At 40.3% G+C, this 16,046-nt stretch overlaps 1 pseudogene; it reads right to left on the reverse strand.

Moving 5' to 3' along the window:
- The window catches only part of LOC116571509, a 67,013-nt pseudogene that overhangs the window by 35,062 nt on the left and 15,905 nt on the right, over positions 1-16,046 (reverse strand).

Below are 16,046 nucleotides of genomic sequence, written 5' to 3' on the forward strand. Positions count from 1 at the left end.
TTCAGCATCTATTGAGAGTATCATATGGTTCTTGTTCTTTCTTTTATTGATGTGTTGTATCACATTGACTGATTTGCAGATGTTGAACCAACCTTGCGGCCCTGGAATAAATCCCACTTGGTCGTGGTGAATAATCCTTTTAATGTACTGTTGAATCCTATTGGCTAGTATTTTAGTGAGAATTTTCGCATCTGTGTTCATCAAGGATATTGGTCTGTAGATCTCTTTTTTTGATGGGATCCTTGTCTGGTTTGGGGATCAAGGTGATGCTGGCCTCATAAAATGAATTTAGAAGTTTTCCTTCCATTTCTATTTTTTGGAACAGTTTCAGGAGAATAGGAATTAGTTCTTCTTTAAATGTTTGGTAGAATTCCCCCAGGAAGCTGTCTGGCCCTGGGCTTTTGTTTGTTTGGAGATTTTTGATGACTGTTTCAATCTCCTTACTCATTATGGGTCTGTTCAGGCTTTCTATTTCTTTCTGGTTCAGTTGTGGTAGTTTACATGTCTCTAGGAATGCATCCATTTCTTCCAGATTGTCAAATTTGTTGGCGTAGAGTTGCTCATAGAATGTTCTTATAATTGTCTGTATTTCTTTGGTGTTAGTTGTGATCTCTCCTCTTTCATTCATGATTTTATTTATTTAGGTCTTTTCTCTTTTCTTTTTGATAAGTCTGGCCAGGGGTTTATCAATCTTATTAATTCTTTCAAAGAACCAGCTCCTAGTTTCGTTGACTTGTTCTATTTTTTTTTTGTTTCTATTTCATTGATTTCTGCTCTGATCTTTATGATTTCTCTTCTCCTGCTGGGTTTAGGGTTTCTTTCTTGTTCTTTCTCCAGCTCCTTTAGGTGGAGGGTTAGGTTTTGTACCTGAGACCTTTTTTGTTTCTTGAGAAAGGCTTGAACCACTATATATTTTCCTCTCAGGACTGCCTTTGTTGTATCCTACAGATTTTGAACCATTGTGTTTTCATTATCATTTGTTTCCATGAATTTTTTCAATTCTTCTTTAATTTCCTGGTTGACCCATTCATTCTTTAGAAGGATGCTGTTTAGTCTCCATGTATTTGGGTTCTTTCCAAATTTCCTCTTGTGATTGAGTTCTAGCTTCAGAGCATTGTGGTCTGAAAATATGGGAATGATCCCTATCTTTTGATACCAGTTGAGGCCTGATTTAGGACTGAGGATGTGATCTATTCTGGAGAATGTTCCATGTGCACTAGAGAAGAATGTGTATTCTGTTGCTTTGGGATGAAATGTTCTGAATATATCTGTGATGTCCATCTGGTCCAGTGTGTCATTTAAGGCCTTTATTTCCTTGTTGATCTTTTGCTTAGGTGATCTGTCCATTTCAGTGAGGGGAGTGTTAAAGTCCCCTACTATTATTGTATTATTGTTAATGTGTTTCTTTGATTTTGTTATTAATTGGTTTATATAGTTGGCTGCTCCCATGTTGGGGGCAGATATATTTAAAATTGTTAGATCTTCTTGTTGGACAGACCCTTTGAGTATGATATAGTGTCCTTCCTCATCTCTTATTATAGTCTTTGGCTTAAAATCTAATTGATCTGATATAAGGATTGCCACTCCTGCTTTCTTCTGATGTCCATTAGCATGGTAAATTCTTTTCCACCCTTTCACTTTAAATCTGGAGTTGTCTTCGGGTTTAAAATGAGTTTCTTGTAGGCAACATATAGATGGGTTTTTTTTTTATCCATTCTGATACCCTGTGTCTTTTGATTGGAGCATTTAGCCCATTAACATTCAGGGTAACTATTGAGAGATATGAATTTAGTGTCATTGTATTGTCTGTAAGGTGACTGTTACTGTATATTGTCTCTGTTCCTTTCTGATCTACTACTTTTAGGCTCTCTCTTTGCTTAGAGAACCCCTTTCAATATTTCCTGTAGAGCTGGCTTGATGTTTGCAAATTCTTTCAGTTTTTGTTTGTCCTGGAAGCTTTTAATCTCTCCTTCTATTTTCAATGATAGCCTAGCTGGATATAGTATTCTTGGCTGCATGTTTTTCTCATTTAGTGCTCTGAAAATATCATGCCAGCTCTTTCTGGCCTGCCAGGTCTCTGTGGATAAGTCTGCTGCCAATCTAATATTTTTACCATTGCATGTTACGGACTTCTTTTCCCGGGCTGCTTTCAGGATTTTCTCTTTGTCACTAAGACTTGTAAATTTTACTATTAGGTGACGGGTGTGGACCTATTCTTATTGATTTTGAGGGGGGTTCTCTGCACCTCCTGGATTTTGATGCTTGTTCCCTTTGCCATAAGGGGAAATTCTCTCCAATAATTCTCTCCAATATACCTTCTGCTCCCCTCTCTCTTTCTTCTTCTTCTGGGATCCCAATTATTCTAATGTCGTTTCGTCTTATGGTGTCACTTATCTCTCGAATTCTCCCCTCGTGGTCCAGTAGTTGTTTGTCCCTCTTTTGCTCAGCTTCTTTATTCTCTGTCATTTGGTCTTCTTTATTGCTAATTCTTTCTTCTGCCTCATTTATCCTAACAGTGAGAGCCTCCATTTTTGATTGCACCTCATTAATAGCTTTTTTGATTTCAACTTGGTTAGATTTTAGTTCTTTTATTTCTCCAGAAAGGGCTTTTATGTCTTCCAAGAGGGTTTCCCTAATATCGTCCATGCCTTTTTCAAGCTCGGCTAGAACCTTGAGACCATCATTCTGAACTCTAGATCTGACATATTGCCAATGTCTGTATTGATTGGGTCCCTAGCCTTCGGTACTGCCTCTTGTTCTTTTTTTTTTTGTGGTGAAATTTTCCGCCTTGTCATTTTGTCCAGATAAGAGTATATGAAGGACCAAGTAAAATACTAAAAGGGTGGCAACGACCCCAGGAAAATATGCTTTAACCAAATCGGAAGAGATCCCAAATCGTGAGGGGGGAGAAAGGGGATAAAAAGAGGTTCAGAAAGAAAAAAAAAAAAAAGAAAGGAAACAATTAAAAAAAGAATACGAATAAAGAAAAAATATAAAAAAGAATATATATATATATATATATATTAGATAAACTAGTTAAAAAAAGTTAAAAAAGAAAAGGGTAAAAGTTAAAAAAATTTAGCAGAAGAAGAGAAAAAATATTGAAAAAGAAGAAAAAATTAAATTAACTGCAAGACTAAAGAATCATGGGGAGAAAGCCATGAGTTCCGTGCTTTGCTTTTTCCTCTGGAATTCCGCTGCTCTCCTTGGTATTGAACCTGCACTCCTTGGTAGGTGAACTTGGTCCTGGCTGGATTTCTTGTTGATCTTCTGGGGGAGGGGCCTGTTGTAGTGATTCGCAAGTGTCTTTGCCCCAGGCAGAATTGCACAGCCCTTTACCATGGGCTGGGCTGAGTAATCCACTAGGGTTCCCTTTCGGGAGCTTTTGTTCCCTGAGTGCTTTCCGTAGAGTTCTGGAGAACGGGAATGAAAATGGCGGCCTCCTGGTCTCCAGCCTGGAGGAGCCGAGAGCCTGGGGCCCCACTCCTCAGTGCACCCTCAGAGAACAGCGCCCATTTACTTCTGTCTCCCTGGCCTCCGGCCACGCTCCGAGCTCACTGAGCCTGCAACCGGTTCAAGGTAACCCCGAGCTGTGAGCTCACTCCTTGGCTCTGTCTCTGTAGCTGGCTTCCCCGTTCTAAAACCTGCAAGCTCTGCGACACTCAGACACCCCTGATGACCCCGTGTGGGCTTCACCCCGGTTTAGCCTCTGGAGTGATGTCCCTCAGCGGAGCCGACTTTTAAAAGCCCCAATTTTGTGCTTCGTTGCTCTGCTGCTTGCCAGGAGCTGGCCCCTCCCCCCACGGTCTATCTTCCCGTCGCTTTGGATTCACTTCTCCGCCAGTCCTACCTTTCAGAAAGTGGTTGTTTTTCTGTTTCTAGAATTGCTGTTCTTCTTCTCTTCGATCTCCCATTGAATTTGCAGGTGCTTGCACTCTTTAGATAACCTATCTAGCTGATCTCCTGCTAGATGAAGTAGTCTCAGCCTGCTACTTCTCTGCCATCTTGACTCCCAACCCTCTCACCATGTACATTTTTATTTGTTTACTGTGTGAGTTTGTTAAAATGTTTATCCTGCCCTGAGCAATGTACACTTTCAATGCCATCACTATTAAAATACCATTGGCATTTTTCAAAGAGCTAGAACAAACAATCCTAAAATTTGTACAGAAACAGAACAGACCCCAGATCACCACAGGAATGATGAAAAAGAAAAACAAAGCTGGGGGCATCATGTTGCCTGATTTGAAGCTATATTACAATGCTGTCATCACCAAGACAGCATGGTATTGGCATAAAAACAGACACATAGATCAATGGAACAGAATAGAGATTCCAGAAATGGACCCTCAACTCTATGGTCAACTAATCTTTGATAAATCAGGAAAATAATATCCAATGGAGAAAAGACAATCTCTTCAATAAGTGGTACTGGGAAAATTGGGCAGCTACATATAGAATAATGAAACGAGACCATTCCTTTACATTATACACAAAGATAAACTCCAAATGGATGCAAGACCTCAATGTGAGACAGGAATCCATCAAAGTCCTAGAGGAGAACATAGGCAGTAACCTCTTAGACATCAGTCACAGTAACTTCCTTCAAGACACGCCTCCAAAGACAAGTAAAAGAAAAGCAAAAATGAACTTCTTGAACCTCATCAAGATAAAAAGTTTCTGCAGAGCAAAGGAAACAGTCAACAAAACTAAGGGGAAGCCCATGGAATGGGAGAAGATATTTGCAAATGACATTATAGATGAAGGGCCGATATCTAAGATCTATAAAGAACTTCTCAAATGTGGGGCACCTGGGTGGCCCAGTGGGTTTATAGCCTCTGCCTTCGGCTCAGGTCATGATCCCAGAGTCCTGGGATCGAGCCCCACATTGGGCTCTCTGCTCCGTGGGGAGCCTGCTCCCCCCTCATATCTCTGCCTGCCTCACTGCCTACTTCTGATCTCTGCCTGTCAAATAAATAAATAAAATCTTTAAAAAAAAAAAGAACTTCTCAAATGCAACTCTCAAACACACACACAATTAAATTAAATTAAAAAAAAATCTGGATAGCTATTACTCCCCCACCCCCCCACAAAAAGATCCAGTCAGAAAATGAGCAGAAAACATGAACAGACACTTTTCTAAAGAAAACATACAGATGGGTAACAGACACACGAAAAAATGCTCAGCATCACTAGCCATCAGAGAAATTCAAATCAAAACCACAATGAGCTACAACCTCACACCAGTTAGAATGGCAAAAATTAACAAAACAGGAAACAACAAATGTTGGCGAGGATGTGGGAAAAGGGGAACTCTCTTATGCTGTTGGTGGGAATGCAAGCTGGTACAACCACTCTGGAAAACAGTATGGAGGTTCCTCAAGATCTGAAGAATAGAGGTACCCTATGACCTAGCAATTGCGCTACTAGGTATTTATCCCAAAGATACAGATGTAGTGAAAAGAATGGGCACATGTACTCCAATGTTCATAGCAGCAATGTTCACAATAACTAAACTGTGGAAGGAGCCAAGATGCCCTTCAACAGATCAATGGATAAAGAAGATGTGGTACATATATACAACGGAATATTATTCAGCCATCAGAAAAGATGAATACCCACCATTTGTACTGACATGGATCAAACTGGAGAGGATTATGCTAAATGAAGTAAGTCAAGCAGAGAAAGACAATTATCATATGGTTTCATTCATATGTGGAACATAAGCAATAGTTTGGAGGACCATAAGGAGGGAAATTTGAAGGCAGAGAAATCGGAGAGGGAGATGAACCATGAGAGCCTATGGACCCCAGGAAACAAACTGAGGGTTTCAGAGGGGAGGGGAGTGGAGGAGGAGGTAACAGGGTGATAGGTATTAAGGAGGGCACATGCTGGGATGAGCATTGGGTGTTATACATAACTAATGAATCATTAAACACTACATCGAAAAACTGATGATGTACTAAACAGTGGTTAACTGAACATAATAAAAAATAAAAAATTATAATTATATATACATGGGGTCTCATGGTGACTAGTTTGAACAACACTCATTTGGATGTATAAATTCTTGTGTATTTTTAAAAGAAAACAATTATTCCAATACTTTAAAATAGTTTACTTACCAGAAGAACTAATATGAATGCCCCAATTTTAAAAATCCCATTACATTTTTCAGAAAATGTCAGTCTGTTTGGGCTGCTATAACAAAATACCATAGATTGAGTGATTTATAAACTATATATTTGCTTCCCACCACTCCAGAGGCTAGGAAGTCTGAGATCAAGTGCTGGCTGATTGGGTGTCTAGTGAGAATCACCTTCTTGGCTCACAGATGGCTATCTTCTTAATGTGTCCTCAAATGGTAGAAAAGTGAGGGGGTTCTCTAGGGTCTCTTTTATAAGAATAATAAAGCCATTCATGAGTGCTCTGCCCTCAAGACCGAATCACTTCCCAAAGGTACCACCTCCCATCACAATTGGGAGTTAGGATTTCAACATATGAATTTTTGTTGGGGGGAGACAAATATTCAGTCTGTAACAGTGAAGAACATATAGTTATTTAGAGATATAATTGCTAACATTAAATGAAATATTCCACCTGCTCTTAAAGTTTAACTGGATGTCATTTTCAACTATTGGGGTGAACTTGGCTGTTTTAAAAAATGTTGATATTTAATACTCGTATGCAATTAAATACAATGACTTAGTGTGTTTTATAGTTTAGACAGTTTTGTCACTCAAATTAGTTGCTGCTTCTCAGATCATTAAAAAATTCCTTGGCTCATGCCTGACATGTATTTTGTGTTCCAGCAATAAGGCACTTAGTATCCTTGATGGCACACAAATGCTTACTAAATGGTAAGACTGAGGATTATGTGACTCTGATTCTATCATTTCTGATTCAGTGGGGCTCAACAATATGCTCTATGGAGTCATAGTCCTTCAACCATATTCACATATCATTTCAATAATTTTTCAACACCCAAGCCAAGAGTTTTCCCTTCTAGATTTATGTAAGATCAATCTCTGACCCACGGAGCAGTGTGTAACACCAACCTCACTAAGGTCATTATCTCACCGTAGTGGAAGGAAACTTTCATATTAAGGTAAGTGTACCTGCCATTATAGATACTATATTGTATTAGATCACCTGTTGAACTTTGGTGCTTAGAGATCAGCTATGAGTTCTGCTCTTGGTGTTCTCATGAGCAAGTTACTTAACTGAGTAACTCCTTTTCCTCATCTGTAAAATGGGGATAACAACAGCAGTAATGTGTCATGGTGGCTGTGGTGATTAAATAAGGCAATACCTAGCAGTACCTGATACTTGATTCATATTAGCCATCATTTTCATTCTTACTACTTAATAAGCACCTATCATGTGTCTCAGACTGCACATTATGTGCAGGACACAGTGGTTTTTGTTCTTAAGAAGTTTGAGAGCTGGGAGGTATGATTTGTTATGTGACACAATCAATGAAGAATCAGGATATGTATCACAGAATATTAAGTGGTATGTGGTAGTGATGTGAGTCCACAGGAAAAAAGACATGTGGATGGAATAATCATAGAATCACAGCTTCTCGGGGGAGGTGGGGTGGATCTTCTGTTGACATTGATGGGTGGATTTAACCACATGGATGAAATAGTGAGGGTGTTCCACCTAGAGGGAAAGAGCATGGACAGAGGCATAGAGGTGGGGGTGAGTGTGTTGGGCCACTTGACACTGTCCCAAAACACTAGAGTTTATCATTGCCACTCCTGTTTCTTGACTCTTTGACTCTTTGGTCTTCTGAAGTGAGCAGAAGTTCCTGCCCACTTCCCACCCCCAACTTCTTGGGTGATCTGAGACAATGCTCTTGGGTTCTGAGGGCTTCAGTCTCCTTGTCTGTGAGATGAAGGTGCTGAAGTGGCCCCAGGTGACAATCAGATTCAAAGATTCTGCTTATGGGGCCCAGTTTTCCAAGATTAACTTACCAAAACCCATTAATATGATCGATTCCAGGACCATAATAACAGCATGTAAGTTATCAGTAAACCACAGCTGCAAAACAACCTGAATAGGTAGAAGAAAGAGAAACAAAATCCACATTTGAGACTCCCTGCTGAAAGTCATTTCTGTGTCTCTATTCTACAGTGTTGCTTCCTCCTAGATTGCTCCATTCATACCTTCTGTACCTTTAACTCAGTAGGTCTTATAATACAATGTTCAGTATTTGTACATCCTGTTTTCTCTCTTTAATACCTCTCATGATCTTTTGCTGGATTCTTTTTTTTTTTAAAGATTTTATTTATTTATTTTATAGACAGAGATCACAAGTAGGCAGAGAGGCAGGCAGAGAGAGAGAGAGGAGTTAGCAGGCTCCCCACAGAGCAGAGAGCCCCATGCGGGGCTCGATCCCAGGACCCTGGGATCATGACCTGAGCCGAAGGCAGAGGCTTTAACCCACTGAGCCACCCAGGCTCCCCCTTTTGCTGGATTCTTATCTTGCCCTTCTATGTTCCAGTTTCCCTTTACATTCCCCTTTTTGGATGAATGAAAAGCTGGTAGTTCTCCTAAGGAAAAAAAAGTACATCTTCAATCACAAAATCTCGGTTTGGAAGCAACAGTTAGCAGCATCCCTGGCTTCTTCCTGCTAGAAACCAATAGAAACCACCCCTCTTCCCAGTTGTGAATGCTGAAAATGTCTCCAGACATTACCAAATGTCCCCTGAGAAAAAGCCCCCAACTTCCATTCCCTTGTGCATTGACAGCCATTGACTGAGTACATTCCATTCCCAGCCTGCTTCTCCCCATTCAGATAGTGGTGGACTGCCAGGGATACTCACCAGCATCTAAGATTTGCGTTGTGGCTGGAAAAAACAAGTGATGAGATCTTCCACTCTCAAAACCTAGGGCGATACTCTGGGACAGAACCGCCTACATAAAAGATCCCATCTGACGGCCCAACCAGCTTACCAGGTGACCGGGATGCCGAGAGCTGCTGCATCTGCCTCATCCCCTCTCTGCTTCTACTCCATTACCTGGCAGTCTGAAGTGTCAGGCCGTGGCCCACCTCAAACATGATCACTGCCCTCCTTGCCAGTGCCCTCGGAAAGCTCCCACAGGCCTGATCTGATTTCTAGAGGTAGGAAACCAATTAGGCACCCCACCACAATTATTTTCATTGTTCCACCCCCTCGGGTCTAGCAATGTGATCTATAGACTTAGCAAAAATGCAAAAGCTGGAGACTCCCTGCTTCAATGCCTACTACCACTCCACTATAAGAGGAGAGCTTTTGTGTCAATATAAATATGTGCATGGTTATGGTAACCTCATCTGTGATGGTATAAACGCCAGTAACTGTTAGCAAGACTATGGTGGCCAGATAGACATCTAACCCCCAAACCAGTCTCATGAACATGGCACCAGTACAGATCTCTACCTGAAATAAGTGCACAGGCAACAAGCTGCATTTTCATTTCCAGCTCATTCAACAGCAGTATCATAAAGACCCTAGAAGCCATTTGCAGGAAGTGGTCTATGATTAGCACACCTACTTTATTGCTAATGGATAGAGACTAAATCTACCCAAGTTCTGTTGGGCAGAAAGACTTGTGCCCCATGAGTTCAGCAACGTCAGCACTTTTAGGGCTTGGGTTAATCCAGTTAATTCAGTTCAGACAAAACTAAGCCTCTTCCTCCCTGGAGCATTGTAGCAGGGAGTGTGTGCAAAGAGAGCCGTTCCTACAGTTCTGCCATTGGGAAAAGGTAAAGAGGTCAGCTCATCCATCAGGCCCTGGCAAGCTTTTTCTCGAAAAGACCAGATAGTAAATACTGTAGGCTCTGCAGGCCACATGCTTGTCTCTGTTTTTCATAACCATTTAAAACTGTAAAAAAAAAAAAAAAACATTCTTAGATCAAATAAAGGAGAAGACGAGGCTGATTGGCCTGCAGGCCAGATTTGTTGATCCTTGGCTTAGCTGGCACTGATTTTAAAGCATGTGCATATCATTTAACTGGCTCTTCTCTTACTTTGTTATTGTGGTTTCCAGAGTAGCGATACAAGGAACCCAACATTCATCTATCCATTTATTCATCAAATGTTTACTAAGTGCCAATATAATAGATACTCAACAGGGTTTAGAAGACACAAGAGTTACTAAGACTCGGCTGCTGTCCTCAGGGACCCTATATTTAGTGATAGATACTAAATAGGCAGTTCTATGCAGTGTGGTAAGTGACACTCATTTGGTTACTAAGACAAAAACAAAAACAAAACAAAAACCCCAAAACATGAATCGAATGTCTTAAGTGCTAGTAATTTTCTCAGCATAGTGGGTAATGTAGTGAAGAAGCCAGGAAAGGCCCTGGACTTACAGAAGCTCGCACTGAAGTGGAGGAGACAGATAATGATCAAGGAAACAACTCACTTTCACATGGTAACAAGTACTACAGAGAAAATAAAAATTCAATAATGGAGTAGAGATTGGCTGGAATCTCATGATTCATGGAATCTCATGAAACCCACGGAAGACCTCGCCAAGGAGGTGATATTTGAAAAATCTGGGGGAAGAACATTCCAGATACAATGTAGGGCAAGTGTTGAAGGCTTCAAGTGGGAATAAGCTTGGTGGGTTTGAGAAACAATAAGGCAGGCAGTGTGGCCAGAGCCTGATGACAACGAGGGAGGAGACCAGGAGACAAGGCTGAGAGGCAGGGACAAGAACCCGACATCCTTACAGATCATAACAAGGGGCTTAGGTTTTCTTGTAGGGGTGGTAGAAAACTCTTGAATTGTTTTAAGCGGAGGAATGACATCACCTAATGACATGACACAGGTAAGCCCAATGTTCTCTGAAAATACAAAGGAGGGACATATAACCTAGGCTTGGGGCACAAAGAAGATGCCTCTGATTTTATTTTTTGTAAGTATTATTCAGTTATTTTTTTCTCTCCTCTCACTTAGATAGCAGAGGCCGTAAGCAATTTGTGGGGTCCCAGAGTGAACTGCTGAGACCAATCTAGCACTGTCCTGCCTACTGAATTTTTGTTCACCTCTGTTTTCTTTCTTGGGCTGACTTTTACACAACTCACTGAGATCTTATTAAAGATATAGAGGAATAAGTACAGAATATCAAGGAGGAGCTGGATCTGAAAGCCACCAAACCTCTTCCTCAAATATTCTGGCATTGTCGTCACCTGTATAAGCAAAAAAGAAGTCATCACCAGACAGAGTGCCAGAAGAGGCAGACCCACAGGGATGAGTCTTGCTTGCAATATGCTGATTGTCACCGAGACACAGCTGATGGTAGGAAAGGGCCAGGAATATAAGGTATAGCAGGGTCACTCACTCTGGCTTTGTTAGGATGGGGGAAATAGGAAAGGAGAGGAAATAGTATTGTCTTCAAGAGCCCAGCTTTCTGTGTAATCTCCTGAATGCAGAAGGGAATCCTGCTAACTGAACAGGTCTAATGACAAATCACCTTCACAAAATACTCCACAGAGCAAAATCAAATGACTTATCACATACTAAAAATACAACAAGTGCTCAGGAGAGACAGGACTTGACTCAACAGCCCTTGAACCTAGTCCTCTGTACTCATGCTCTTGTGCATGTGCTGGCTGTCCCCAACAATCCTCTTCATTTTGACTTCCATTGTCTCCAACTGTGGGCGCCCCATGGCAGGGAGTGTGCCTCTTTGTTTATTAGATTCCTGGACCCAGGCACAGAGCCTGGCTCGTGGTAGGTGAATAAATAATAGTTAAATGTAAACTGTCCCACCTGCCCTGAGAATCCTCATGTGCACCTGCTCACATGTGTCTATTTTAAGTTCTACCTCAAAATCCATCTGCTTTATGAAAACTTACCTGTGGGCTTCACAGGGACCATGTATCCTCTCCTAAACACCTATGACTTTAACATTTTCACCTTCTGTTTGGTTCTTTTACATATATACATATATATTTTTAATTTAAAATTTTTAATTAATTAATTAATTAATTAATTAATTTGACAGAGAGAGTTCACAAGTAGGCAGAGAGGCAGACAGAGGGAAAGGGGTCGGGGGGCAGGGGGAAGCAGGCCCCCTGCTGAGCAGAGAGCTCGTTGTGGAGCTCGATCCAGGACCCTGGGATCATGACCTTAGCTGAAGGCAGAGGCATAACCCAGGCACCCCACCTTCTATTGGGTTATTAATCATATACTGTCATATATGGCTCTTTCTTGGTGATTCTACTTTACACTTGCTGATTGAATTCATTTTCTAGGGCTGCTATCCCAGAGTGCAACAGACGGAGGGGCTTAAGCAATAGAAATGTTACAGTCTCGGGGCGCCTGGGTGGCTAAATGGGTTAAAGCCTCTGCCTTCGGCTCAGGTAATGATCCCAGGGTCCTGGGATTGAGCCCCGCATCGAGCCCCATATCGGGCTCTCTGCTCAGCAGGGAGACTGCTTCCCTTCCTCTCTCTGCATGCCTCACTGTCTACCGTAATCTCTGTCCATCAAAAAAAAAAAAAAAAAAGAACTGTTACAGTCTCATAGTTCTTGAGGCTGGAAGTTCTGGAGGCTGTCAGCAGGCTTGTTTTCTTCTGGGACCTGTGAAGGAAGGGTCCATTCCTGGCTTCTGTCCTTGGCTTGTTGATGGCTGTTATCTTGTGTCTTCCTACCCTCTTACCTCTGTATATGTCTCTGTCCAAATTTTCTCTTCTTATAAGGTCCTACTGGATTAGGGCCCACACTAATGACCTCATTTTTACCTTAGTTACTTCTTTAAAGACCTTATCCCAAAATACAGTCACAATCTGAGGTAGTTTTCCTGGGATTATGGCTTCATCATTGCAGACACTAAGATGCATGGCAAGTAAGCTTTCCCACATTTTTGATGCCTCTCTACAAATATTTAAAATTTTTCACTGCTTTTTTAAACTTATTTTATTTAAATTCAATTAGTTAACTTATAGTGTATCTTTAGCTTCAGATGTAAGGCTCAATAATTCATCAGTTGCATGTAACACGCAGTGGTTATTACATCATGTGCCCTCCTTAATGCCCATTACCCAATTATGCCCATCCTTCCTCTACTCCCTCCCAACAGCCTTCAGTTTGTTTCCTATAGTTAAGAGTCTCTCATGGTTTGTCTCCCTCTCTGATTTCATCTTCTTTTTTCCTCCCTTCCCCTATGATCCTTTGTTTTGTTCCTTTAATTCCACATATGAATGAAACCACCTTTCTCTGATTGATTTATTTCATTCAGCATAATACCCTCTTGTTCCATCCATGTCGATGTAAATGGTAAGATTCCATTCTTTCTGATGGCTGAATAATATTCCATTGTGTATATATACCACATCTTCTTTATCCATTCATCTGTTGATGGAAATCTGGTCTCTTTCCATGGTTTGGCTATTGAGGACATTGCTGTTATAAACACTGGGACTCAGGTGCCCCTTCAGATCCCGTTTGTATCCTTTGGCTAAATACCTAGTACTGTAATTGCTGGGTTGTAGGGTAGCTCTATTCAGTGAAATTCTCCCATTTTAAGTGTCAAGTTTGATGACTTCGGGAAAATACATACAGTTATGTGATTACCACCATACTTCAAATATTAAGCATTCTTAACACCCCCCACAGGACCCCCTAGGATTTGCAATCAAGGCCTTCACCCCACCCTTGGTCTCAGACAACCAGTATCAGCTTTCCCTACAGATGTTTCCTAGAATTTTAAATAAATGAAATCATATACTATGTATTCTTTTTTAATGTCCTGATTCTTTCACTGGCCTAATGTTCTTGAGACTCAGCCACATGGTTGTAGGATGCCTTTTTAATGCTGCTTGGTATATGATGTTGTGTGCTGTTCCTCCACTCTCCTATTGCAATTTAGATTTTTTCAAGATTTGGCTAGTAGAAACATGACCATTACGAAGCTTCATGTGCAAATTTATGTGTGGACATGTGTTTTCATTTCTCCAGAGTACATAAAAATCTAGATCTAAGGAAATACTTGGCTGGGTGGTCAGGATTAATTTGTGGGGAAACTGCCAAACTGTCCTCCCTGATGTGGCCATGCCATTCTGCATTTCCTCAAGAAACGTGTGAGTCTCAGTTACCCCACACCTTTCCAACTCTTGCTAGTGTCAGTTGTTCTCCTCTTAGCCATTCTGTCTGGTACAGTGTCATCTTACATAATGTTCCTAATGATCAGTTGTAGTGAGGATAGTTTCATATGATTACTTGCCATTTGTCTATTTTCTTTGGTGAAACAGCTATTTAAAACTTTAAATACTGAAAAACTTTAAAAAACTGAGTTTTAAGGTTTTTTAGAAAAACAAAATACACATTGTGGATATAAGTCTTTTATTGTAAATATGTTCTAGAAATATTTCCCCCCAATCTCTAGCTTGACTTTTCACTTTCTTAAAGATATCTTTCGAAGAGTTAAGGTTTAAAATTTTATTTTGAAGTCCTACACATCAATTTCTTCCTCTGTGGTTTATGTTTTTTGTCCTAGTTGAGAAATCTTACTCTACTTAGTCACCCTCTTTTTATTTTTGCACTAAGTTTTTAAAAATTAAGGTAAAATTGATATATAACATTATACTAGTTTTAGGCATACAAATAATGATTTAATATTTATACACATTTCATCTACAGTTTTGAAGAGTACTTTTACTGGATATGGAATTCTTGTGGACAGATTTTTCTTCCTTTCAGCATTTGAATATGTCATTCAAATATTTCCCTGGCTTCCATTGTACCTGATATCCATTATATCTTCCATCTAGATCTCATCCATTGACTGTACCATTTCTCCCCTGCATGTAATGTGTTCTTTTTCTTTTACTTCTTTCAAAATTTCTTCTTTATCTTTGCTTTTAGCAGTTTGACTATAATGTAAACCTAAGGGTAGCTTTTAGTGTGTTTATTGGTGTTTGTTAAGATTTTTATAGCAGTAAATTATCATTTTCCACCAAAATTTGGGGTATTTTCAGTTACTATTTCTTCAAAAAATTTTTTTCTTGCCTGTTTCTCTCTCCTTTTTGGGATATCAAGTAAATGCATGCTGGACTGTTTGATATTATATCATAGGTCCTGAGGTTTTCTTCCTTTTTCTTCAGATTTTTTCCTTTCTGTTCTTTCTCCTGGGTAATAATAATTCCTATTATCCTTAAGTTTACTGATTCTCTCGTTTGCTATCTTATTTGTGCTTTTGAGCTCCCCTTGTGAACTTTTCATTTCAGCTATTGTGCTTTTCAACTCTAGAATTTCCATTTGGTTCTTTTCTATAGTTTCAGTTTCTCTGTTGAGAGGCCCTATTTGCTTATTCAGTGGTATCACAATTTACTTCTTTGGACATATTTATAATTGTAGGTTTGAAGTCCTTTGTTTGTTAAATCAACATCTGGGCCTGGTCAGAGTCAGTTTCTATTTATTGCTTTTTCTCTTAGAGTCTGGGTCACATTTTTTTTTTATTTTTTAAAAAAGATTTTATTTATTTATTTGGCAGACAGAGATCACAAATAGGCAGAGAAGCAGGCAGAGAAAGAGAGATAGAGGAAGCAGTCTCCCTGCTGAGTAGAGAGCTTGATGTGGGGCTCAATTCCAGGACCCTGGGATTATGACCTGAGCTAAAGGCAGAGGCTTTAGCCCACTGAGCCACCCAGGCGCCACCCTCTGGGTCACATTTATAATTCCATTTCTTTATATGTCTAATAATTCTTGGTTGCAGACTGGCCATCATCGATCATATGATACAGCATTCTAGAATCTGTTTTGTTCTGAGGATTGCTGTTTCTTGCTTTTTAGGCAGTTAACCTCCCTGGACTCAAACTGCAACATCTTTCATGCCATCCCACCTCCCACCCCCACCCTGCAGGGTGTAGCAGTTGATGTCTCTGCGTGGTTTTTTTTTTTTTTTTTTTTAGCTTTTAGCTGCTGCTAATTTAGCCTGGTCTAGAGGTTTTCCTGGCAATTGAGTAGTCTGGCAGTCAGGGTTTCTTGCAGAATTTATATGCAGATTTGGGGGTTAATCCTCTCTTTGGTACCTTTGGTTTTGGAGCTC

The sequence above is a fragment of the Mustela erminea genome, chromosome 13, assembly GCF_009829155.1.
Source record: "Mustela erminea isolate mMusErm1 chromosome 13, mMusErm1.Pri, whole genome shotgun sequence".
In the NCBI taxonomy this organism is placed as follows: Eukaryota; Metazoa; Chordata; class Mammalia; order Carnivora; family Mustelidae; genus Mustela; species Mustela erminea.